Source organism: Scyliorhinus canicula, chromosome 4 (genome assembly GCF_902713615.1).
Source record: "Scyliorhinus canicula chromosome 4, sScyCan1.1, whole genome shotgun sequence".
NCBI classification, from domain to species: Eukaryota; Metazoa; Chordata; class Chondrichthyes; order Carcharhiniformes; family Scyliorhinidae; genus Scyliorhinus; species Scyliorhinus canicula.
This window is the reverse complement of record NC_052149.1, coordinates 217,666,034-217,689,734: the sequence shown is the minus strand read 5'-3', so window position 1 is coordinate 217,689,734 and position 23,701 is coordinate 217,666,034. Positions and strand designations below refer to the sequence as shown.

The following is a 23,701-nucleotide window of genomic DNA, read 5'->3' as shown; positions in this document are numbered from 1 at the left end:
TGAAAGGAAGGCAGGTAGCCAAGGTAAAGAATGGGCAGTTGGAAATGCTCCAAGATCTTCTCAGACCAAGTACTGAGGGTGGAGGTGAGTCTCGAAGGCTGAGGTGTTACGATTGTAATAACGTGGGACACGTTCGATCATCATGCTGGGAGTTGCAAGGAAAGCCCAAGGGACTTGTTGAAGTTCATAAGGAGGATTCTGAAAAGGGGACCAAAGTGAAGAATACTACAGGCAGACTATAACTCTAAATAGAACTAGGAGACTGGAGGTAAACACTGCTGTGGGAGCAGGTGTGATGAATGAGGAAAAAGAGATAAACCGGGTTTTAGTCGGGAGGGGGGAAGATCACTCTGTTTGCATCAACTGATGTAGCCAAACCCATAACAATTTTAAATGACACAGGGGCTATGCAAACTCTTTTACTGGAGAAGGATTTGGTTTTCCCTCCAGAGAGTTCAAAGAAAGCTATGGGACATGTGGAGATTATACCCCGGTCCCATTGTATAAAGTACAATTAGAGCGTGAATTAGTGTCAGGTCCAGTAATTGTTGGCGTGGTATTAATACCCACACCAGTGATTGAAGAACCATTTAGTCAGGTATTAGTAGATTGTGCAGGATCATTGCCTAAAATGAAGGCAGGGAATCAGTTCATTCTTACGGTCATGGACATGACTACTTGATTCTGGAAGCTGTACCTTTGAGAATCATGACTGCCCCCTTCCCCTGTTCCCCAAGGCACCCCAGCCCGATCCCCAGTGTGCAAAAACTGCCAGTTTGGCACTGCTAGACTGGCACTCTGGGAATACCCCTGCCATTTGGCAGTGCCAGGCTGGCACCCTAGTGCCAGGGTGCCAGTTTCAGGATACCCAGATGGCACCTGCAGTGCCAGGGTGGCATCCTACCCAGAGGACAAGCACCTGGGGGCTTCCGATCCTGGGTGACCCCCACAAGTGCCATTCTAACTGTTCCCAGTTTGTGGAGACCAGCACTGAACAGCACTCACCCAAGATCTCCAAGACGTGGATGTTAGATCCCACGCCTTGGTTAGATCTCGGGAATGCATATTAGAGTGAGACTAGCTGTCTCACTTTAAAGGCACATATGGCGACAATGGGCAGGAATCACATCGTGATATCTCACGAGATCTTGTTAGATCTATGGGAGGTGCGGCGAGCTGGGTAAATCCCTGAAAAGGGATCACCTGGCATCTCCCGGTTGCGCCACACTGCTTCTCTGGCGTAATGCGGCCGGTATACCTCGCCCAGTACCTACAACTTTTTTAAAAGTCAGGCTTGGAATCCTGCAGCCAGTGATTTGATTTCCCTTGTCTTGCATCCCACTATTTCTTACTGTTTGTGGTGAGCTATCTTCTAGGCCACAGCCTTTTAGCATTTAAAAAAATGAATATTGATTAATGCCGGTTGTTTTTGTGACAAAAAAAAAACAATACTGCAGGTCCCCTGAAATATACATCCATAATGTCTTGAATTTTCTGCATATATTCTTATTTGTGCATCACAAAGCTGTGGGAGACTCAACCCGCAGCTACAATTTGCTGCCCTTAGTTATAGTTCGACAACTCCAGAAAGCATAGATCCCCATAGCTCTTTGTAAAGGTAGAACTTTGGCTTGGACAACATCACCCATTACAGACATGAGTGCCTCTAATGGAATTGAATATTGGATGAGGTGTGTAACAAGTGACCATTGTGATACTCTCTGTTACGTGCTATTCTCTGAAGGAATTTGTACCCTGTAGCCCCATTAATGCACTTTGAGACATTCACCATATCCTGTCGCAGTGAAGATAAGATTGCAAAAGTTGGTCCAGATTTCCTTGGAGAAAAGAAGGCTGAGAGGTGACTTAACAGAGGTATTCAGTATCCTGAAGGGTGTGGGGAGGGTAAATGGTGAGAAAGTGTTTCCACTCTAGATAGCATTAAAAACTAGAAGTCACTGATTCAAACTAATTGGCAAAAGGAGTAGACGTGATGTGATGAAACAAACTTTCACCCAGAGAGTGGTTGGAATCTGGAGCAAACATCCTGAGGGGTAGGTGGAAGCAGCTTCGGTCGAGGAATTCAAAAGGGAATTAGATTGCTATCTGAAAATATATAACATGTAAGGCTACGGGGCTAAGGTGGGGGAGTGGGGCTAGGTAGAATGCTCTTTCAGAGAGCCAGTACAGCATTGATAGGCCGAATGGTCTCCTTATGCACTGGAAGGATTCTGTGATTAATTCTGTGCATATAAATCTGACTGGACAGGTTATAAAACACTCATGGCTAGTTTTTGATAAAGTAACAGGTGCTGTGCTGAGTCCTTTTGTCCATACCGGTCCTTCTGTCCCAAAGCTATATTTCCAGTAATAACCTATTATAATTATTGTTCTGACATGTTACGTTTTTTGAAAAAAATATTAAATTAAGTTGAAGAACTGCAGAGCAAAATAAGCTGACCTTTCGCCTCTGTTGAGTTCACGTCCAGTCTAATGTAACAGATTGAAAGCCTCCTTTCCCTAATTATTGTAAGCAGCCATATATGAAGTGACCCGGTTTTGTCTGGTGACCACGACCAGTAGCACAAAAACACTTACCATTTTGGTAAGTAGGTTAAAGTCCAACAGGTTTACTTGGAATCACGAGCTTTCGGAGCGTAGCTCCTTCATCAGGTGGATGGAGGTCTGGAAGAACTTGTGACAGTTGGAAAAGGAGACCTAGTAAGGCCAGGTTACTTCTTTGAAGTAGAGGGACAGGACATATTTATAATAGCAGTTATCCATCTAAAAAGGACGATTCACCCAGACAAATAAATTAGTGTCCTTGTTACGTATCATGCTATCTTAATCCAGCCTGCTAATAGTATTGAGATTTGGATCGATTTGACCTGGGAGGGATTTTAGTTTTGTTTATAACTCTATATGATGCTAAGAAGTTATGTTCAGTTCACATAAACAACCTGCAGCTAATTATTTGGCACAATTTAATTGAAATACCAAATGAATCAGTAGTGAAAAGATGTATTTCCCACACAGCATGGGCAGAATTTTGTTGCCTCTCCCATGTTGTGTTTAGCAGGTGGGGGTGGGGGGGTGGGGGGGGGGGGGGGGGGGGGGACACACTAAGTCAGGTGCGAGGGTGGCCTGCCCTGCCACCAATTGCGACCCTTAAATGGGAACTGAATGACCAACTGGCAGGTACTACATTAATTCTATGGCAATCGAAGAACCTTGAACGACACCGGGTCAAAGGAAAACATTCTTTACCACCGAATAAAGCTCTAGCATTGCCAACATTTGCTTGTGTGGCACACACTTCTATGTCGTCTACTGAAGGAACTCCTGTTGACAGCGAGTAGTGATGAATTGGCGTAGAAACAATAGGTCATGATGTTGCTCATTTGTGATGTCTGCATTTTCGCCATCTGGTGTTAGCTTGTGCATGGTACCAAGTTATGAACTGAGACCTATTTTGTCATGTGGTCAGCTGATTTTTTTCCTTTCTCTTTCAGGCTTCTGAAACTCGAGAACAACTGAAGCAGGCTGCAGCTTGACTTTGCTGTAAGTACCAGAATTGATAAGCATGAGAAAAATCTCCCTTCATGGCTTCATTAATAGCAAACATGAATTGTAAAAGTGATTCGTAAGAAACCAATCATGTAACTGAGAGCATACCTCAGAATGGTCCTTGTTGTTCCTACACATGTTCTGAGCTCCTTCCAGTTATTCTCTTGAAGAAGTGTTCCAGTTCAATTTCTATCTGTGGAATTTAGATTCTTCTGGTTTCTTCCTTGGTATATAGAAACGTCCTAGACCCTGGTGCTGCAGAGAGGGTGGGTTGTAATGTATCTGTAGATTTGAAATGTCAAGCCAAAGCACATGCAGGTTTAATCAATGATGTGCCTGGTAAAAAGGCTATATAAAATACATCTGCTTTATGCGATAAAAGCTTAAGTGGCTGTATACATCATAAATATCAGACATAAATGCTTCACAGCTCCAGGGTGTCAGGTTCAATTCCCGGCTGGGTCACTGTCTGTGTGGAGTCTGCACGTCCTCCCCGTGTGTGCGTGGGTTTCCTCCGGGTGCTCCGGTTTCCTCCCACAGTCCAAAGATGTGCGGGTTAGGTGGATTGGCCATGCTAAATTGCCCATAGTGTCCTAAAAAGTAGGTTTGGAGGGGTTGTTGGGTTACGGGTATAGGGTGGATACATGGGTTTGAGTAGGGTGATCATTCTCGGCACAACATCGAGGGCCGAAGGGCCTGTTCTGTGCTGTACTGTTCAATGTTCAATGTTCTATAAGGCAGCATACTGGGTTAGATTTTCATATTGCTACCTGGATGTAAAACCGATTTTAAAAAATACTGTTGTAGAAACCACCCCGTTTTCATTGGCGTTGATTTGACCCTGCACTATTGATGTACCATCGGTCTGGGCCTATAGATCACGTCTGCCGGAAAGAATGCCCCTCATATTATAGACAGGGGGCCTTTGGCCAATGTTGACCAAGAGAAAACTGCAGGACACAGACTCGTAGCTGCTGAGGCAGAAAATGTGTCCTGAAACCTTTCAGTCAAGTGAAACTATTTAACCTCCTTCCAGAAGTTAGCTCTTTACACCACCACTAAATGCTTCTGGCAAAGACGAGGAGAATAACTGCTGAATTCAGCCGCAGAGAAATGAAAACATTCTCGTTGCCCTCACTATTCCATTAGTTACTAGTGAAGCCTCACGAGAGAATTTGTTTGAGTAGAAATTAATTGCCGAATGTTTAACCGCAGCCTTGTACAGCTTATTCGTACCTGTGGAAAGATTATGGATGTAAAGACACAAATGCTTCTTCAAATTTAGTTGACAGGAACTGCAGAATACCCGAAGGAGATTATTGCAGAATGAATAGTCGGTCTTCTGGGCAATTTTTGTGCATGAGGGAAACATAGATGGAGTCTGTTGTAGGTGATTACAATACAGAGCTACATGTTATTCTACCAACAGGCAATGAAGAAGAGCAACTTACATTTATATAGTGGGTGCAACTTTCCCCAAATTTGACAGTGTCGTAAAATATAAGGGAAATTGGGTTCAGGCCCTTTCTGGGCATGAACCTGATTATGTCAGAAGTGTGGGGGTGGGGAAAACATCCCAAACTGAGATCTCACTGGTGCAACTCCCATTTCTGGCCGCTCACGGGCCGCTCGTGATGTTTAGCGCCCCCTAATGGAATTTATGCCCTTGGCTGATGGGGTTGTTAGATTGTGGCCAGCATCTTTAACACTGTAAAACATCCCAGTGCAATTCATGTGATTTTATCAGAAATTTTTTTAACGGAGCCACATAAGAAGATGTTAATGCCAATGATAATGTTAATGCTTGGTCAAAGAGGTAAGTTTTAATGAGTGGCTTAGAGGAGAAAAGGGAGGTAGAGAGGTGGAGATCGTCAGGGCTTAGGGCTTTGGCAAGGTTTCTCAGTGGTGGGGCAATTAATGTTTTGATGCTTAAGAAACTAGAATTGGTATAGCGTGGAACTCTTAAGAAATCCAAGGCAATTTATGCAGCTTGTAAGGCACAGAAATAGGCCATTCGGCCCAACCAGTCCATGCAGGTGTATAAGCTCCATTCAGGTTTCTTCCCATCTTTCCATATCTAAATCTACTATCATCGCCCCCTACTCCTTTCTCCCCATATGCTTGTCTAGTTTACCTTTGAATCCATCTGTACTATTTGCTTCAACCACTTCCTCTGCTTGTGAGTTTCACATTCTTACCACTCTCTGGATAAAGAAAGTTTCTTCTGAATTCTTTGTCGGATTTCCAGGTGACCGTCTTCTCCCAATGGCCTCTAGTTTTGCTCTTCCCCACAGGAGGAAACCTTCTCTCTACAACCTGTGGAAAAAACATTTGTTTTCCATTCTTTTCTGCTGCAACTTTGAACTCTTTGAGGTGAATCTTCATATTCTTCGCCTTTAACTTAAGAGTAGTAACTGCCTCAATATAGAGGTGGTAATCGAATAGAGGTGGTCGTGCAGCAGGCTCTGCTTATACAGAGGCCGACCAGCAGGCCTCCAAAGCAATATAGAAATTAGAGCTCTGTGAGGTAAATTAGATCCTAGCTTCTCTTACTGGTGGCCAACCTGGACTCTGAGGACTAACCCGGATATCTGTCAATTTAAACGAGGATGGGGCCTCAAACTTGTGCGGGCCCTCCTCGCTGTTGGATTGGGTAGCCAGCCAGCCTGCTTCTTTGCCCATAAGTTGGATTCACTTCATCATCCCAAGGAGAGGGCCACAAATAAGTTGTCAGCGAAAGGGGGGGGGGGGGGGGGGGGGGGGGAAGCTACTCTGCTTTTACCAATTCCAGGCTTGAAATTTCCGGTTTCATTTCTCACTTTTACATTGTTCACCCACACAGAAACTCTGTTCTATTATTAGATGATCACAGATACAGGCTTTCCCGCTGAGCTCAAAATGCTTGGAGATTATTAGAGGTTTGAAATGAGGTTCTCCGGCTGCTAAATGTTACCACCCGTGGGAGTAGAGAGCCTTGGGGATGTACTGCTGGTTATTAACAGAATAATTGATATCTGGCAGGAGTTATAGTTTGTCACCTAATTGATTCAGAATTTACATATATAATTTGGAATACCTGGGAATTAAAGGCTGATTTCTGACAAAAGACTTCAGATGTTTCCTCTCCAGAAAGATGGATTGCTAAGGATATAATGCAGTAATCTAATCAAGAGGTTTTTCCTCTTCCACTTCTGCCACCTTTTCGTCTTATGCATAATTATTGCTCGAGCTCCCAATAATTCCGCACACATTAACAGTGCAGGTGGGGTTGGGGGGGGGGGGGGGATGATGTGAAGGCATTTACCCATTTTCTGTGGGGTAATAGTGGCATGTCTTCAGTCAGTAGCTCGTCATAACAGGACGCCTGTAATCAATAGGTTATGGTATTGCGTACTGCTCTGATACCCCTGAAATCTTTTGCAACCCCAACGTACAGCTCCCAGCCAGAGAGTTGATTTTAATAGCGATCATTAAACTTCATTAAACTTTATGATCTATCTTCAAGACCTAGCATATAATGATAAATCTTCATAAGGCAGGAACATAAGAGTAGCTATTGAGGTGTCGCAGCGATTATTCAGACATGTTAACCGCTTGGGAGGAAGGAGATGGCTACATGTTTCAGGATTGGAAGAATAGAACTAGCACACCACATCAATAGAACAAAGTGTTTTTAAAAATTCTTTCTTGTCTTCTTCTTGGGCAGTCCCTCAGGGTCGAGGATGGCTTGATTCTATTTTGTGATCTGAGTGTCACCCATTAGTTGCCCATCACTAATTGCCCTCAAGACGGTGGTAGTGAGTCGCCGTTTTGAACTGCTACAATCAATGTGGTGTATTACACCCACAGTGCGATGAGGAAGGGAGTTCCATTGTTTGGCCTAACGACAATGAATGAGCGGCGATATAGTTGCAAGTCAGGCTGTTGTGTGGTTCACTGGGGAACGAGCACTTATGAGGTCCCTGCAAGAACAGACTTGTATTTCTATCCACTCTTTAAATCTGTATCATGCGTGTGGTATGTTGTCGCCTCTTGATTCAGTTCCCATCTTCCCTGGGACTCCATGTTTTAATCTCTCCAGACTGGCTCCTTCTCCTGCTACGATATCAAATCAGCACTTATCAGGACCCCAAATGACATCCCATATGATTTTGTCAAAAAGTCATCTTTCGCTCCTTGATCCTTCTTGATCTGTCTGCAGCCTTTGACACGGTTGATCACACTATCCAGCTCCATCACATCTCCACTGTCATCCAGCTGGGTGGGACTGCTCACGCCTGATTCCAAATCGTAATGCTATGAATGCAAGGTTTTATAAGTTGATTATGTTTTGGGATTGGCTCTTTGATTCAGGATCAAATGGAGTACTGCAGAGGGTCAGGTGATCTGTTACGAGCTCGCCGAACAACAAGGTGTTGGTGAGCAGTCCGTGCGGTGTAGGTACACCACAGTGCTGTTAGGGAGAGTTCCATGATTTTGACCCAGCGACAGTGAAAGAATGCCAATATATTTCCAAGTCAGGATGATGAGTGACTTGGAGATAAACTTCCAGGTGGTGGTATTCCCATATATCTGCTGCTGTTGGCCTTCTAGATGGTCGGGGTTATGGGCGGGATTCTCCAATAATGGGGCTATGTCCCCATGTCCATGAATAAACGTGTGCGAATCACTCTGGACGTACCTGGAGAAAGTCCAGGGTGATTCTCTAATTTGCAGGGGACTAGCAGGGCCCCGGAGTGCTCCTCGCAGCTCCAGCTGCCAATACGGGGGCCTTCCAGTTGGGGGTCCGCACATGCGTGCGGTGGTGGCCTGTGTCGGCCGCCCCGAATGACATGGCAGACCCACACCGCGGACCGTCACCAAAAACATAGGCCCCCCTCCTCAGATTGCGCATGCCCGCGGATAGGTGGCCCCGATCGGTAGCCTGGCTGTCCTGGAGAACCCCCCCCCCCCCCCCAGTGATTGATCCCCCCCCCCAACCAGGGCAGCCGTGGACTGAGTCCGCAGCCGCCACGCCGAGTTCACGCCGAGTTCCCGTCGGGTGGAACCACGCCATCAGGAACTCGGCCAGCTTCACTCGGTGAATCGCCACGGGGGTCTCTTTCAATGGCCCCCGACGGCCCCCTGTCGACCGCGCATGCACGATTGTTGGCGATTCTCCAGGGACTGAAGAATCACAGGATTGGTGTCAGACCCGATCTCGGGTTTGACGCCCATTTTCCGCCCACGTGCCGATCGCGATTTCAGCAAGGAGGCTCGGAGAATCCAGCCCATGAGTTTGGAAGGTGCTGCCGAAGGAGACTTGGTTAGTTCCTGTAGCGCATCTTTTAGATGGGGCACATGACTGCCACTGTGCCTCAGAGTTGGAAGGAGTGAATGTTTGTGGAAGGGGCAGCAATCAGTAGGCTGCTTTGTTCTGGATGGCGTTGAGCTTCTTAGGTGTGTTGGAACTCCATTCACCCAGGCAACTGGAGAGTATTCCATCACAATCTTGGTTTGTGCCCTCTAAATGATGAACAAGCTATGGGCAGACAGTAGGTTAGCTACTTGCTGCAGAGTTCCTAGCCTTTGACCTGCTCTTGTATCCAAAAGTATTTATATGGCTAATTCAGTTAAGGTTTTACTGAATGGTAACCCACAATTTGTTGATAGTGTGAGGGTTCAGTGTTTGCAATGCCTTTGAATGTCAAGGGGCGATAGTTAGATTCTATCTTGTTGGAGTAGGCCATTACCCTTGCACATGTGTGGCACAAATATTACTTGCCACATGTCAGTCCAAGCCTGGATATTGTCCAGGTCTTGCTGCACTTGGACAAGGATTGCTTCAATATCTGAGGAGTCACGAATGGTGCTGAATATTGTGAAATCCTGCATAGGTCCTGCACTTGTTACCTCTGGTGCCTCCCAATGAGACATCGGCTGGCTTTCTCCAGCTGTTGTAAAAAAAATTTCCCGCCGGCAGTGCACCCCCACCAGTGGGCTTCATGACAGTGTTGGGTGGTTACAATGGGGAAATCTCATCAACAAGCGGTGAGAAGATAGAATCCCACCGCCAGCAGACAGCACGCAGCTGAGAAACACATGGCTGGGGGACCGGAGAATCCTGCCCATCATCCGAAGGGATTACATTAATTTTCACATGAGATGAGGACACCCAGCCCTGCCTCCCCACCATCTTTGTTACTTCTTCATTTTTGCTAAATTTTCAAACCTAATATTTGAACAACATCAGTGTGTGATTCCTGATGAGATATCCTAGATGTTGGAACTCTCTATGGCCGGGATTCTCCGCCGGCGTGATTCTCCGTTATGCTGGCACCCGGGAGTTTCCCAACGGCGGGGGGGGGCTGCCCCACAATGGGAGACCCCATTGACCAGCCGGTGTAACGGAGAATCCCGCCGGCCAGTTGGGGCAGAAATGTGGCGCGGTGGGGCAGAGAATCCCGCCCTATATATCTGAGATCTTCCCTGATCACGTTACAGACTTTGCTTGTTGCTGAATGTTATTCCTGCAAGTGGGAAACTGTGGGCTGGATTCTCCCGCTCTGTCCGATGCAAGAACACCACGGGCGAAAGGGCGACAATGGAAAAATCCATTGACCTCGGACGGGATTCTCCGGTCGCCGGGTGAACGCGGCCGGAGAATCCCACCCTGTAACTCCATGACTGTGTACAGTTACGTGGTAGAATCTGTCATAATGTCCAGCCTGGTACACTTATTAAAAGATCTATTTTTCTCTTCTATAGTTCAGCCTGAAAAGCCAAAAGCATGCAGCAACAAGCCAGAGCAGTTATTGCAGTCAGCAGCATCCAATCCTTCCTCAGTCATCACCTTGACCACTTCAGCACTGCTGGTCGATGATTTGTCTTTTATTTCCTCCTTAAGCACCTTGATGAACTCTGAAGCGTGGAGCTTGCACAAATTCCTGTTGATACAGAATGTGGTTTGCTGTTGATACTAAATTATAAAGCCTTTCAAACTGTGAAGAAGATTGTAGAAGGTTGCAGTGGTATGTAGCCAGGTTAATGGGGTGTGCAGATAAATAACAGATGCAGCTCAATACAGAGAAATATGATGGAGTATACTTTGGGAGAAGAAACACTGCAACAAAGCCTACCACAAATTATAACATTTTTAAGTGCGGAAGAATAATAATGTCTAAGAGTGGGACAAATATTAACCTCTTTGCACTGCAAGAAACCAAGCAGATTGGCCAGCTCCATTTTTCACACCCTGCGTGAGACTTAAATGAAAGTACAGTTGGATGGGATGTAGCATAAGAGATTGTGTCCTTTTCTATCTGAGTCCTCCCCAGGCAGGTTAAAATAAAATTATCTTTAAATGGAGTTTGTGATGAGAGGGAGAAGAAAGGTCCTATGGAGGCAAATGGATTTCTGGGTTTGCCTACATAACATTGAATATAAAACAAAGGAAGTGTCATTGAACATAATGTTGCTCAGGTCACAAAGATAGCTCGGAAAATATGTTGAGAAGGGGACATAGGAAGGTTGCTGAGTGAGTGGGCAAAAATCTGGCTGTGGGGTATAATATGGGAAAATGTGAACGTGTTTGTATTGGCAGAAAGGATTTAAAAAACAGGGTATTATTAAACAGACAGCAGCTGCAAATTTCTGAGGTGCAGAGGGATCTGGGTGTTCTAGTGCATGAGTCACAAAACATTAGTATGCAAGTACAGCAAGTAATGGAAAAGGCTAAGGGACTGCTCTCCTTTGTTATGAAAGGAATTTAACACAAAAGTAAGGATGTTATTCTTCAGTTATACAGCGCAATGGTGAGACTACATCTCAAATATCGTGTGCAATTTTGCTTTCCTTATTTAAGGAAAGTGTAATTGTGTTGGAGGAGGCTCAGAGGAGGTTTACTGGGTTGATACCGAGAAAGAACGGTTCGTCATATAAGGACAGGTTAGACAGACTGGGCTTGTTTGCACTGGAGTTTAGAAGACTGAGGGGCGACTTGGTTGAAGTAAATAACATCCTGAACGGTATTGGCAAGGTGACGTGGAAGGGATGTTTCCTCTTGTGAGTGACTCCAGAATTGGGGAGCACTGTTTTAAAATTAGGAGTCACCCTTTTAAGACAGACATGAGGAGAATTTTGTTCTCAGAGGGTTGTGCGACTTTGGAACTCTGCCTTAGAAGGTAGTAGAGGTGGGACCACTGAATATTTCGAAGGCAGAGGTAGAAAGATTTTTGATAGGCACGGAAATCAAAGGTCATCGGGGTCAATGGAAATTAGAACTTGAAACACACACAGATCAGCCATCACCTTATTAAATGGTAGAGCAGGCCCGAGAGGCTGTGTACTTACTTCTGCTCTTATCTTATATGTTTGTGACAGTCAGATATTTTATGCAGATCTGGGCAACCCAGATAGGAAGATTTTAGGGCCATGCAAAGAATATTGTTAAGACATGCTAAAGTACCAACAATGAAAAGTATTGGTTATGAAGAACAGTGGATATTGGAACTTTATTTCGTAGACCAGAAAAGGTTCTGAGAGAATTTAGTGAAGTATTTGAAGATGATGAGCTCAAGAAGGTTTCATAATGTAATTTTAAGAAACCTAATAAGATGTTGTTGGTGCGTATGGCTTATGTAGCTCAGTATCAATTGCTGTATTGGCATCTGTAAACAGATGAAGATGAATGTTCATACGAGTTGATCTCGTATTAAGTTGATTTTTTCTCTACGCCTTGCTATAACTGTAACGTTATATTCTGCAGTCTCTCCTTCCTTCCTTATGTACGGTATGCATTATTTGTACAGCATGCAAGAAACAATACTTTTTACTGTCTACTAATACATGTGACAATAAGAAATCAAATCAAATCAAATAGCAGAAGAGTTAATATGTAAGATTGGCACAAACTGGCTCAGTGATAGTGGAGTTGGTGTTAACTGGTATTAACTTGTCCAGATATCCATTAGGAATTAATAAGGTAGATTTTCCAATCAAAGAGTCTATCTCAGTGTACAAATGTTATGGAGCTCTCAGTCAATTTGTTTGCTTTGACATGCAGTGCTTACAGGAAGCCGAGTGCACCGAATTTGATGTTAGCTTTGTTGCACTGTTTGTGGCGTTGCTTAAACCTTTGGAGAAATCCCATTAGCTTTGCTGCAGATATGCCTCGACTGAATTCTTTGATTTTTTTCCTTACAGCCTCTGGCCTGTCATAGTTAATCACTGAGGCTATGCTGCTGCATGACTTTACATCAAAGATATAAGGGGTTTTCTGCATCCTTTGTCAAAATGTTACTCTGAGCCTATAGAGAGTGGAGGTTTAAAATCAATTTGAATCCCCAATGACTATTGTTGGGCTGAAAATGTGAGGCAGCTTGTCCGAAGAATTAATTTTTTTCCCTGTAGAAATAGGGCTTTCAGGGCAGCACGGTGATGCAGTGGTTAGCACTGCTGCCTCACGGCACCGAGGACCCGGGTTCGATCCCAGCCCTGGTTCACGGTCCGTGTGAAATTTGCACATTCTCCTCGTGTCCACATGGGTCTCACACCCACAAAACAAAGCTGTGCAGGGCAGTGGATTGGCCTCGTTAAATTGCCCCTTATTTGGAACAAAATAATTGGACACTCATAATTTTTTTTTTTAAATAAGGATTTTGAAATTTTTTGGGTTGTTTGAAATCGTTCCTCTCCCGGAAATGTAATGATTCAACCGGTGAGCTCCGTGTAGAGAAATCTGGATTTGAAAGCACCCCAAGAGGAATTCAATTCTTAACTAGCTTTTCCACTCTGCAGGCTTCTTCTGAGGCACGCAAAAATGTAGCTTCACATTCTTTTGTGACTGAGTGAACTAGCAAGTGACATTGGAAGAATATTTTTTTTACAGCGAAAATGCAGATTTACCAGAAATAGAAATAGGATGCATAACCTTGAACTCAACAATGATGGTGTCATTGAATGTAAAGAGGATAAAGCTATACTTTCTCTTTTTTACCACCATCAGCAATCATTACCTGGTTCACGTATTGCATGAATGTTGTAGGCACCTTTTGAGACACAAATGATTTCCTCTCACATTGTGCTGGGTTGTGCAACTACTGATGACGCATGTGCTGGTTGGATGGTCAGTCCTACTTGCTGTCTGCCTTTTCTTTTGAGGAGACTAGCTGGTTGGGTAGAATGTTACATCAGCAAAAAGCACGAGTGCCAGCTCTTCAGCTTTGGAGATCTGCACTTGTTCAGAGCAATACTGAGGTGCGTGAAGCCACTCTGGTCCCTTTATAAGGAATCCAAGCATAAGACTCATGTGGGGTCGGGATAGTGGCGTTGTCAATAGACTAGTAACCCAGAGACCCACAGGAATGGTCTGGGAACCCAGGTTCAAATCCCACATTGTGGGTGGTACAATTTAATGTTAATGAGAACCATGAAACGATTGTCATAAAAACCCCTCTGGTTCACTAATGTCCTTTAGGAAAAACAATCCGCATCCTTACCCAGTGTGACCCCAGGTGCAGTGTACCCTCTGAAATGGCTGGGCAAGACCAACTCAGTTCGAGACCAAGTGGGATGAGCAACAAATGGCAATGATGTCCACATCCCATGAATAAATTGAAAAATCACAGTCAGACTCTGAGAGAAATGTTAACTGGCCCCTGAGACTAGTAGCTTGCTTCCATAAGACATAGGAGCAGAATTACGCCACTTGGCCCATCGAGTCTGCTCCATCATTCAATCATGGCTGATATTTTTCTCATCCCCATTCTCCTGCCTTCTCCCCATAACCCCTGATCCCCTTATTAATCAAGAACCAATCTATCTCTGTCTTAAAGACACTCAGTGATTTGGCCTCCACAGCCTTCTGCGGCAAAGAGTTCCACAGATTCACCACCCTCTGGCTGAAGTAATTCCTCCTCATCTCTGTTTTAAAGGATCGTCCCTTTAGGCTGAGATTGTGTCCTCTGCTTCTCGTTTTTCCTACAAGTGGAAACATCCTCTCTACATCCACCCTATCCAGGCTTCAAATGGTTCATAATTACCAAATGCATCCTAGTAGCAAGCACTTTTGTAAAATGGGCATACACTACCATACTTGAATAAGTATTGGACCCCTTCATGCGTGCCTCCTGACTTTGTAGGTTTTAAATGCTTTTAATTAATTACATGAAGAGTTGGTGCTCAGATAAAGGCCTTCTTCGATAAATTGGTTTCATGTGGAACCAATCCCTGGTCTCAACATCTAAGAGGAAAATCTAGATTTGATTCTGGGCATGTGGATCTTATTGCTTTTCTCGCCCTTCCTTGCATTTGCTCTTCCTCATTCATGCTTAAAACTTTACCGAGCTCTCCTTCCTCACCTTGACCTGCTGAAGCCTCTATCTGGTGAAGAGTCTATCTAGCTGAGCTGATAGCTCTAGTGGGTTAAGCAAACATATTGGGAAAAACAAAATGTTGGTACGTTGACTGTTTTTTTGTGGGTTAATGTCATTGTGAACAATGTCTCTTTAAGAACCAAGTCACGTGACAGGCCATGTGTCATCAGCTACTTCATGGGCTTTGTACAGCCTTTGTACAGTGAACATCCATCTAATAACCTCTGTTGATTCTTGCATTCAACCCATGTACATCTGTGATCTTATTCTTTTATACTGTTAGTACAAATATACAAAAGTTACAGAAAGAAAACTGATGATGAGAAAGGGTCAGAAAAAAATTATTTCAGAAGAAAGAGGAAAAGACTCAGTTTGATGGTTGATGTTGAAGCAGATCAATAGAAGGTCAGAAATCTCACCTGGCATCGGAACTGACAAGTGTTTTGGGGCAAAAAACAAAAATTCAAAGGAAGAGCCCGTACTGATTTCAAACTGTCAATCTGAGTTCAGGTTGGGGAGCCCTTGCTGTGTGGCCAGTTGTGCCACAATTGTTACATTGGCTATCCTTGCTCCAGCAATCAGCCTGTGACTGATCTGTTTTTACACAGCGATGACACGCCCATTGCTGGATAATAATAATCTTTATTGTCACACGTAGGCTTACATTAACACTGCAATGAAGCTACTGTGAAAAGCCCCTCATCGTCACATTCCGGCGCCTGCCTCTTTAAGAACCGAGTCACGTGATGGCCGTGACATCATTGGCTGCTTTTGCCCTTAGTTTAATATCAGCCTTTGTACATTGAACATCCATCTAATAAACCTCTGTTGATTATTGCATTCAACCCACATGCATCTGCAATCTTATTCTTTCATACTGTTAGCACGAGAATTGACCATCATGGAGCCCCTTTAAGTAGAAGTGTCCCATTGTGTTCTGTTCAATGTAGGTGTCTGCATTTTAGAAAGAGTAAATGAGGGAGGAAGTTAATTAAGGAAATGGTAATATCTCTGAGTTTCAAGAAAATTTCTCTTTCTCCCTATTCCTTCTTGCGCCACCAGTTCTATAATTTGGGGCAGTCTGCTGAACGTGGGTTATAGGTCAGTAGTTGAACATGTTCTGGTACCTCTCTATTCCCATTGTAAGCAAAGCGTTTTCTTCGAAACAGGTTCAACATTTATGAAATTTGGGGATGTTGACAAGTAGATATAGTGTTGGTCCAGTGCTGAGCCACAAGCCACCTTGGCTGAATCCATGAAAATATAGTCTGCAAATAGCTCATGTTCACAGTATGCTTTGGGGGTATACCTTGACAGGTTTCTGTGTGACATTTTGAAATACTTTTCTCTGACACGTTCTGCTATTTTAATAAAATGTGAACATGAATATGTAAAAGAGCTCAGGGCTGGTTGTCCTGTGCAGTGCTTCAATGAAACTGCATCAGGTTGAGAATAAACTCACTGTGCCACACATACCATGCCATAGACTCTGGTCGGCACACATTTGGTGGCTTCAGTTGGATAAAACTTTCAAGGACTCAGAACCTGATTCCTTCCAGGACTCAATGAATCTGAATTCACTCGCTCGATCACTTCTAATAAAGTGTTTCAATTTGTCCCTGTCTGGTGGATGTTTTTCATATATGGTGAGGTCAACCTTTGATGTACCTATGGGTGCGTCTCAAATTTGATTATACCGACAAACATATGAATTAGGAGCAGCAGGCCCTTCGGCATCTCGTGCCTGCTCTGCCATTCAATAAGATCATGGCTGATCTAATTTTGACCTCAACTTCACATTTCTGCCCGCCTCCAATATTATCATAGATTATCATAGAATTTATAGTGCAGAAGGAGGCCATTCGGCCCATCGAGTCTGCACTGGCTCTTGGAAAGAGCACCGATCCAAGGTCAACACCTCCACCCTATCTCCATAACCCAGTAACCCCACCCAACACTAAGGTCAATTTTGGACACTAAGGGCAATTTATCATGGCCAATTCACCTAACCTGCATATCTTTGGACTGTGGGAGGAAACCGGAGCATCCGGAGGAAACCCACGCACACACGGGGAGGATGTGCAGACTCCGCACAGACAGTGACCCAAGCCGGAATCGAACCTGGGACCGTGCTGCCCTTTCACCCTTTTGCTTACCAAGAATCTATCTACTTTGCCTTAAAAATACTAAAAGACTCTGCCTCAACTACCTTTTGAGGAAGAGAATACAGCAGTCTCACAACCCTCTGTCATGGGAGTGTTACTTTAAGAAATGTTTTTGTCTTATCACATGGCTTTAGTATGTCATTGTGTGGGTGGCCCTGAGTTTTTACTTTTGCTTTGAGTTTGAAAGCTGGTTTTTGGCTCTGTGGGTTTTACTTTCACTTTGAGTTTGGACAGGTTTTGAACTGCACAGGTTTAAAGAAGTGTCTCTATCTTCATTTAAAAAACTTCCAGACTGCTTGATAACTTAAAAACAGATAATTGCTTTGTGGAAGGAATTCAAACCTGCTGCTTGAGAAGGGGAACAGAGTATCAATAACAAATCTTAAACCAGTAAGAATGCTGTGTGCTGGGCCACACCTTTAAAAAGGGGTTTCTGGTTTTCCTTGGATTTTGTTACTGAATTGGAACAGTTAAAGGGGGAATTCATTAAGGGTTATACATAGATTACTGTAGCTGTGTGGGGTCTTTATGTTTGTGGTTGATAACACTGCTTACTGTGCGTTTATTAAAATGTTAACTAAATTTGCAGAATAAAGCTTGTTTTTTCATAAAAAGCGCTGAAGAACTCTGTTGAATAACACCTGAAAGGCAGGGTCTTGTGCTGATTGGAACCAAAATCAATAAACAGTTATAGGACAGGATAACACCATCATATACTTTGGTGTTTTCTAAACCCTGGTCCATAACACCTCTGAGATTTCTTTCCCTCCTGTCTTAATGCTACCAGCACGGTAGCATTGTGGATAGCACAATTGCTTCACAGCTCCAGGGTCCCAGGTTCGATTCCGGCTTGGGTCACTGTCTGTGCGGAGTCTGCACATCCTCCCCGTGTGTGCGTGTGTTTCCTCCGGGTGCTCCGGTTTCCTCCCACAGTCCAAAGATGTGCAGGTTAGGTGGATTGGCCATGATAAATTGCCCTTAGTGTCCAAAATTGCCCTTGGTGTTGGGTGGGGTTGCTGGGTTGTGGGGATAGGGTGGAGGTGTTGGCCTTGGGTGGGGTGCTCTTTCCGGGAGCCGGTGAGGACTCGATGGGCCGAGTGGCCTCCTTCTGCACTGTAAATTCTATGTAAATGGGCAACTCCTTATTTTTATACAGTGGCTCCATGTTCTAGGCTCTCCCACAAGAGGACACACCTTCTCCATCTCCACCCTAACACATCCGCTGAGGAGCTCATGGACTGCATTCTACACCGTTGGGATGCTCCATTTTGTTGGCAGCCCGGGGGTTTCCCGACGGTGTGGGGCTGCCCCACAATGGAAAATCCCATTTACCAGCCGGCGAATCGGAGCATCCCGCCGGCATGCTGAACCAGAAATCTGGCACGGCGGGACGGAGAATGCAGCCCCATATGTTTCAATCAAGCCACTCTTTTTAAAACTCCAGCAGATGCAAGCCTAACCTGCCCAATCTTTCCTCATAAGGCAACCCCCTTATTCGAGGTATTAATCTAGTAAACCTTCTCTGAATTGCTTCCAATGCATTTACATCTTTCCTTAAATAAGGAGACTAATACTGTACACATACTCCAGATGGGGTCTCACCAATGCCCTGAAGCATTACCTCCCTAATCTTGTATACAATTCCCCTCTAAATAAACAATAACATTCTGTGAGCTTAGTTAATTATTTGCTGCACCTTAATGCTAACCTTTTGCAAATCATGCACTAGATAACCCAGATTACTCTGCATCTCAGAGCTCCCGGGCGGGATTCTCCCTTTGCCAGGCCCATTATCCAGCAAGGCGGGTGTGGTGGTATGATTTGCACAGCTATCTGCCATTGGTGCAGAACACTGTCTTACCATTGGCCCTGGTCGGCCATGTGCCTCTCGACCGATTGGTTGAGACCAGTCATGTGATGCCTCCCCGATTGGTCGAGAGGCTGAGTTAACCCCGCCTCCAGAGCGAGGTATAAATACCCAGAACACCCGGCGGTCGTCCATTTACTGTAGTCGACCGCAGGGCTAACATCTAGCTTATTAAAGCCTAACTTTTGTACAGCAACTCGTCTCGCGTTCGATTGATGGTTCATCAGCGGGCACCCGTCAGCAGCAGGATTCTCCATTCCCGCAGCTAGCTAATGGGGTTTCCCATTGTGGCCACCTCTACGCCGTTGGGAAACCCGCAGGCGTGGGTGCACTGTTGGCTTAGCAGGGGATCCCGCTGAGAGAGAATCCCGCAGCCTATCTCTCAATCTTTAGATAATACACTGTTTTATTTGTCGTCCCAAAATGGCCAACCTCATAATTTCCCACATTACATTCCATTGCCAGATCTTTGTTCACTCTCCTGACCTTTTGTAGCCTCCTTATGTCCTCTTCACAACTTACTTTCCTACCTATCTTTGTGTCATCAACAAATTTAGCAACCAGACCTTCGGTCTCCTCATCCACATTGTTTATATAAATTGTAAAGAGTTCAGACCCCAGCAATGTTGCTGTGGCACGCCACTCATCACATCATGCCAACTAGAAAATGAATCATTTATGCCTACTCTCTGATTCATGTCAAATGACCAATCTTTTACCCATGCCAATATGTTACCCCCAACACTTGAGCTTTTATTTTCCCTAGTAACCTTCGCAGGTTCGATTCCCCACTGGGTCACTGTCTGTGCGGAGTCTGCACGTTCTCCCTGTTTCTGGGTGGGTTTCCTCCGGGTGCTCCGGTTTCATCCCACAGTCCAAAGATGTGCAGGTTAGGTGGATTGGCCATGATAAATTTCCCTTAGTGACAGAAAGATTGGGAGGGGTCATTGGGTTACGGGGATAGGGTGGAAGTGAGGGCTTAAGTAGGTCGGTGCAGACACGATGGGCCAAATGGCCTCCTTCTGCACTGTATGTTCTATGCTAAGGCATCTTATCAAATACCTCCTAAAAATCTAATTACAGCATCCACAGACCTGTTACTTCTTCAAAGAACGCCAAGAAATTGATTCAACATGATTTCTTTTAACAAAATAATGTTGACTCTGCCTGATTACCATGAATGTATCTAAGTGCTCTGTTATGCTGCCCTTACTAATTGCATCTAACATTTTCACCATGACAGATGTTACGCTATCTGGCCAACAGCATCCTACTTCCTGTCTCCCTGCCTTTTTGAATAAAGGAGTTCCATTAGCTATTTTCCAAACTAATGGAACCTTCCCTGAATGTAGTGAATTTTGGAAAATTAAAACCAACGCACACAGGCCACTTCTTTTAAGACTCGCGGATGAAATTTATCAGGACGCAGGAACATGTCAACCCGCAATTCCAACAGTTTGCTCAGCATCACTTTCCGAGTGATTGTAATTTCTTAAGTTCCCCTCTTCCTTCCAACTCCTGATGTATAATCATTTTTGGGATGTTGCTTGTATCCTCCACAGTGAAGACCGATGCTAAACGCTTGCTCAATTCATCTGCAATCTCTTGATTTCCATTATTAATTCCCCAGACTCACTGGGCGGGATTCTCCATTGACTGACAACTAAATTGTGAAACGTGATTGGGTGGAGAATAGGTTCTGACGCTAAAATCGCGACGGGCGCCGATTTGACACCAAATCGCTATTCTTCGTTGACACGACGGCGGCGTAAATGTGGTCCAGAACACACATACAGTAAACACCGTTTGCATGTCATTAACAGGCCCGACCCGGTACTCTCCGAGGCCTCTGTGATACTCCTCCTCCAATGGGCCGAGTTCCTGACAGCTCAGTTCACTTGTGCTTTAAAAAATCGGGAAACTGGCGTCATGGCTGCTGAGGGAGCGAGAGGGGGTATGGAAAGTGTCCAACATCACCATAGTTTGCTAACAGTTGTGCCGCTAGCCGGGGGGGGGCTTCTGCGAGTGCCTAGGGGAATAGCGGGGGGGTGGACAGGAGGTGGGCGGTGGGGTCAAGTGGACGGGCATGGCACACCATTGCCGCAGCCGGCAAGGCAGTCATACAGCTGCACACACTGCTGCAGCCCACTGTGAACACGGGTCATTTAGGTGTCCCCCCCAGGCCACCCTCTCGGTGCCCTCTGGTACTAGCCGACCCATCAGCTCTATGGGTGCGCTCCAGCACAACCAGTACCATCTTATTGGCTGGGATGCATGTTTGTGTGGATTGTAACGTGTATATGCAGCTGCAGCTTGTCAGCCTCCCCAGTGTCAATCACGGACCTGGCGAATCCCGCATCATTTTTCATTGGAATCGATTGTGTTTCACGTGGTGTGGGTGCTAGCCCATCCACAGTTGTTGAATTGATTCAGGTTCAGCGTGAGTTCTGTTGTCGTGAAAGTCCATGAATTCTGCATCAATATCAACACTTAGGGCAGGATTCACTGTTGGCCGTCACCGAAATCGCGAAACACGATTGGGTGGAGAATAGCCTCCGATATCAAAATCGCGGTAGGTGCCAGTTTGAAGCCAAATCAGGATCGTCCGGCACCCTGTAAATGGCATAAATGCATCGCTTGCCACACGCAGGTTAAGAACCATTGACATATCATTAGCAGGCCTGACCCTCTATTCTCCAGGGCCTCCGCAATTCACCGCCGCCAATGGGCAGAGTTCCCGACGGCGCAGTTCACTTGTGGTCTCAGCAGTCGGGAACCCGGCATTGCGGCTGCAGACTGTGTCGAGTGCCACCGCAGTCAGCTGGAAGTGGTGCTGCTGGACCGGGGAGGGGGGGGGGGGGGGGGGGGGGGTTTCCACGAGGACTGGGGGGACTGGTGAGGGGGAGGCCAATGGGTGGCCAGGGGGTAACATGGGGGGCAGTATTTGGCAGGTTGGGTCCGCGCATGCCGGTGCCATGTTTTACGGTGCGACCACTGCATGGCCGCGGTTCCAGCAATTCTCCAGCCGTGTTTGTCGTGGGAGCCGGGAGTTTTACTCGCCGTGGCTTCCAGCCCCTCACCGGCCGCAGGATAGGTGAGAGTCCGGCGCTGATTTTTCCGTCATAAAATGCTACAGTTCCTCCTCTGGCGTCAACATTTAGTCTCAAAAATGGAGAATCCCACCCACTTTCTCTGAGACCGAAGCTCACTTTGTTGACTTCTTTCTTTAAAGAATATCTGTAAAAACTCTTGATATCTACCGTTATATTTCTAGCTAGCTTTTTCTCAGGGTTCCCGGGTGGCATTGCCAGGATGCCAGACTGGCAGTGCCATGGTGCCTAGATGGCATCGGGAGCGCCAGGGCTGCACCGCGCCCAGAGCCTGATCACCCATGGGCCCCTGAGTTCAAAGAACAAAGAAAAGTACAACACAGGAACAGGCCCTTCGGCCCTTCAAGCCTGCGCCGACCAGGCTGCCCGTCTAAACTAAAATCTTCTACACTTCCAGGTGTCCGTATCCCTCTATTCCCATCCTATTCATGTATTTGTCAAGATACCCCTTAAACATCACTATCGTACCTGCTTCCACCACCTCCTCCGGCAGTGAGTTCCAGGCACCCACTACCCTCTGTGTAAAAACTTGCCTTGTACATCTCCTCTAAATCTTGCCCCTCGCACCTTAAACCTATGCCCCCGAGTAATTGACCCCTCTACCCTGGGAAAAAGTCTTTGACTATCCACTCTGTCTATGCCTCCTCATAATTTTGTAGCCCTTGGAGACCCCACCAAGTGCCGATACACCTGGTCCAGATTTGTTAGAGACCAGTGCTAAGCTGCGCCATGGCAGGTTCTCCGAGGCGAGGCCATTTGAACCTGGGCCTTGGGTAACTCCGACATAGACATATTCAAGTGAGACTAACTACCCACTTGACTATGCAAATCTAAATTATGAGGGGCCGCTTGCGAGATGTTCTGGCCTCGTCGCATCCTGAGTTGGGCACGACGAGGGCAGTAGTTCGCCACCCATGGGTGGGATTCTCCGCCCTGCCGCGCCACATTTCTATCCTAACCCGCCGGCTGGATTCTCCGTTTCATCGGCCGGTCAATGGGGTTTCCCATTGTGGGGCAGCCCCACGCCGTTGGGAAACCCGGGCGCCGGAGAAACGGAGGATCCCGCCGGCGGAGAATCCCGCCCCATATCTTTTAACTTTTTATGGTTAACCACAAGGTGGGTCCTCAATTGGAATTTTTATTTTTCGTTGGAATAAATCTGGCATCCGTCTTATGTGCCTCTGTCTTCTGTCCTGATAAACTTCTGATTTCCTGATAATTCATTGGAGTTTTTCTTCAAGTCCAGGAATCAGCAGCCCTTTACTGACCGCTAATTTGCTGGATATTGTACTGCTGCTCCAATCAGGTAGTTGTTCAGGGAACATGTTCTAATTATACAAATAAACTGACCTCTCAAAGTCACACAAAGTTAGCTCTCCAGGCAAAATGTGCAACTACACCAGGTCTGAAGTATCTATCTTTGTATCTTTTTTTTTTTTAAATTTAGAATATCCAATTCATTTTTTCCAATTAAGGGGCAATTTATCGTGGCCAATCCACCTAACCTGCACATCTTTGGGTTGTGGGGGTGAAACCCACGCAGACACAGGGAGAATGTGCAAACTCCTTACAGACAGTGACCCAGGGCCGGGATTCGAACCCGGGTCCTCAGCGCCGCAGGCAGCAATGCTAATCACT

General features: G+C 45.6%; 1 protein-coding gene across 17 annotated transcripts in view; it reads left to right on the top strand.

Moving 5' to 3' along the window:
• The window catches only part of LOC119965371 (teneurin-2-like), a 3,273,255-nt gene that overhangs the window by 258,196 nt on the left and 2,991,358 nt on the right, over window positions 1-23,701 (top strand). For all 17 annotated transcript variants that reach the window (XM_038796070.1, XM_038796068.1, XM_038796065.1 and 14 more), the window contains exon 4: window positions 3,513-3,561. The gene's annotated coding sequence lies outside the window, so the exon portion shown is untranslated. The remainder of the gene's footprint in view (window positions 1-3,512; window positions 3,562-23,701) is intronic.